At 36.9% G+C, this 3337-nt stretch overlaps 1 non-coding gene across 1 annotated transcript; it reads right to left on the bottom strand.

Annotated features, from left to right (window-relative positions):
* Window positions 1–2725: 2725 nt before the first annotated feature.
* TRNAH-GUG (transfer RNA histidin (anticodon GUG)) lies at window positions 2726–2797 on the bottom strand. The gene has a single exon. It is a non-coding gene; the product is annotated as a tRNA-His (tRNA).
* Window positions 2798–3337: the final 540 nt, after the last annotated feature.

Below are 3337 nucleotides of genomic sequence, written 5' to 3' on the forward strand. Positions count from 1 at the left end.
ATCCAAACTGTTTAGGCAATTTTAAAATTCTGCTTAGACTGTTTTCTAAGATTTCGGGCCTTCGGATAAATTATGACAAGAGCAACATCATTCCTTTTAACATGTCGCCGGCACAGATTGAAATGGCTGAAGAGGTGCTGGGGTGTGCACAGACGGGTTTACCAATAATTTACCTTGGTATGCCACTCACTATCAATATGCCAGACAGGAATGCCTATATGCCGCTAATAGAAAAGCTGGAACGGAAGTTACAGGGGTGGAAAGGTAAGATTCTATCAAGAGGCGGTAGATGGCAGTTAGTTAACGCAGTTTTATCTGCGGTGCCCACTTACTTCATGACGTGTTTTTTGCTGCCTAGATGGGTGCTAGATAAAATTGATCGGATCAGACGGCAGTTATTGTGGGGCAAAGGCGAAGGTGGCAGCACAGGCATTTCTATAATCAATTGGGAAGCGGTGTTAATTCCAAAAGAATGGGGGGGATTGGGAATAAAAGACTTATCCCTACAGAACATGGCTCTCATGTTAAGATGGTGGTGGACTGCAATTACAAAACCTGGAGCACTATGGACTGTCGTTATTACCAGGATAAGGAGAGAAGGAAACGAAGCGGTGATAAGTCCTTTTTTCTGGTCGGATCAAGGATCCTTCTTCTGGAATCAATTGCAAAAGCTAAAGCCCCTCTTTCACTGGTGTGTGTTTTGGAAAGTCGGGGATGGTAGAAGTATAGCTTTCTGGTATGACTCGTGGCAAGGGCTGCCCATTATCGGGCATTTTGACCAGCCTCCAGACTATCCTAGAGTCTCACTGAGAGATGCACAACCAATTCTCCATGTGCTAACATCTGAGACTTTTGAAATTCAGTTACAGAATGATGAAGCGGATATCCTTTACTGGCGCTGGGACCCGGGGGGAGCCTACAGCTCAAAGTCGGTATACAAGGTAATGGCTGGAGGGGGGAAATTAGGCTGGCACTACCCAGAGATTTGGTCTTGCAAGGTACCTCAAACAGTGCGTATTTTCGCGTACCTGGTTCTCAGGGGTAAGATTTTAACTCATGACAACTTGGCGGTAAGGAACATTAGATGTGAAATGGAATGCTACATGTGTGACAATTGTCCTATTGAATCCATTTTACACCTTCTGTTTTTGTGCCCTTACGCAGTGCATGTTTGGTTTGAAGTATCCAATAAGCTGGGGTGTAGGATCATGGTACCAGGTATGTCAGTGGAGAGTATTTGGGACAGATCTTGGAATCTGGTGAGAGGTACCGGCAAAATGACAAAGAAGAAATGGGCTGCATGGTTCATTTGTGTATGTTGGCACACTTGGAAACATAGAAATGAACGCATATTCAGAAATAAACGAGTGGAAGCAGCTTTGTTGGCAGAAAGAATAATAGTGGAGGGTGAGATGTGGGAAAATTATTGCTAAAGGCAATTGAGTACGTGGAGATCAGTAGCATGCAGCACATTGAATAGTGTTTGGTTATGTAATTTCGTTGCTTAAACACTATGTATGACTGTAAGTTGAGTATACTTTGTTAATAAATTAAAGTTCACTTGGCAGCCTCTGCCAAGAATTTCAAAAAAAAAGATAATAAACCCATATTCTTAGTGAATCGTTATTTCATTGTTTTTTACATAGTTTAACTTTTATTTTTTATTTTGTTTAGATAAAAGGCTTTTCGTCCGTGTCATTAAAAGTTTAACTTTTATTATACCCGTTCTTAGAAAATAACGAGTAGACGAAAAAAATCTGACTAGAAGAATCATTCTTACACAGGCAAGAGGCTATGTTTGACTATTTGTAGAACGTATGGGTCCGTGCTATACCGCTATGAATTCAGATCCGATTGAGAGAAAAAAGAAGAGAGGGGAGAGAGATATGGAGAGTTTAGAATTGCAGGATCCTGAAATTTTGAAGATATCCGGACCCATTCTGTTATATATCCTTTTATTTTTAAAATTCAAATAAAATTTGAACAATTCAACGTGATTTTCATATGAAAATATATTATCAAAAAAATTAACTTTATTTTTTTTTATTTGTTTAGATAGGTATAAAATCACTATTGTGTTATAAAATTAAAATAAAGTTACAACAACAATAAGCTAAATAACAAGAGAAATAGAGAGAGCAATAACACAAATTTACTCTTCTAAATGTGTATTCTATATGTCTTTACAAAACCTTTATGTATAGACTAGAAATTGTATATGGAGAGTCATTACAATAGTTAATGATAACATAAATGTCTATAGTAGTGGAGTAATAAAACAATGAACATGAGAATTAATATTTGAGGTTATAGATTAAACATTCAAATAAATTTTATTTTATAACATATTAATTTTTTATTGAGAAATATACAAGTGCAATAATATTTAGAATTCGTATCCTCTGAGATATCTCAACTTTTGCGTGACCGACGTGTCCGGTGCCTATTAGGGGGTCAGTGTTTTGAGATTCGTGCAGAGCGTATTTAAACGGTTGGGATTTTCCAAAAAGTCACGCAAAGTTTGAGATATCTCAGAGGATACGAACTCTAATATTTAAGAGCTTTCAGGTCGGGCCCATTAGTAGAGGTAAACGGGTAATGTACTAACGATCAGAGCCCATCAGGCCCCGTCAGTAACTTCGCCTGGCCGAATTATCCATTTATATAAGGGGAAAAAGAAAAGAAAACTAAGCGTGCCCTGGAATCTAAAAAGGAGATTTAATTCTGTGGCTGCTGGGATTCGAGCCCAGGTCTCCACGGCCACAACGTGGAATTCTAACCACTAAACTACAGCCACTTTGTGACTTTAATGACGATGTATTTAATATATTTATTTTTGTTGTATAGCTGCGCTGTAAGTTCGATGAACTTTGTAGACGATGATGTATGAACAGTTTCCTTTTTGGCTGCCTTTTAAATTTTGATGCGCGTTTCCCTCAAATTATAAACAGAACGAATAGAGCTATATGGGAAATTGGGAATGTATCTGTTCTTTCTTTTCAACCGTTTGAATTTTGAATTGGGAGGTGATGTATTGATTTGATCCCACTATGGATATTATAATTCATTTAACCGCTTGTGACGGAAATTTAACGTATTTAAGCTGGAAATATTTAATATGAATACCAAAGTACCCATCATGAGCAGTAAATATAATCCACATGTATAGTAAAAATAAAAATAATAAAGTAAATTATTAAAATATTGAAAAAATAATAGAGCCAGTAAACTGAATAACAAATAAATAAAAGTGAAAAACTAAACACTGTATACTAACGCATCGATTTTTAGATTGAATTATACAAACAGTACACTAAATCATGTAACATTTTAAATG

This window comes from Carex rostrata, chromosome 14, assembly GCF_964058835.1.
Source record: "Carex rostrata chromosome 14, lpCarRost1.2, whole genome shotgun sequence".
Lineage (NCBI taxonomy): Eukaryota > Viridiplantae > Streptophyta > Magnoliopsida > Poales > Cyperaceae > Carex > Carex rostrata.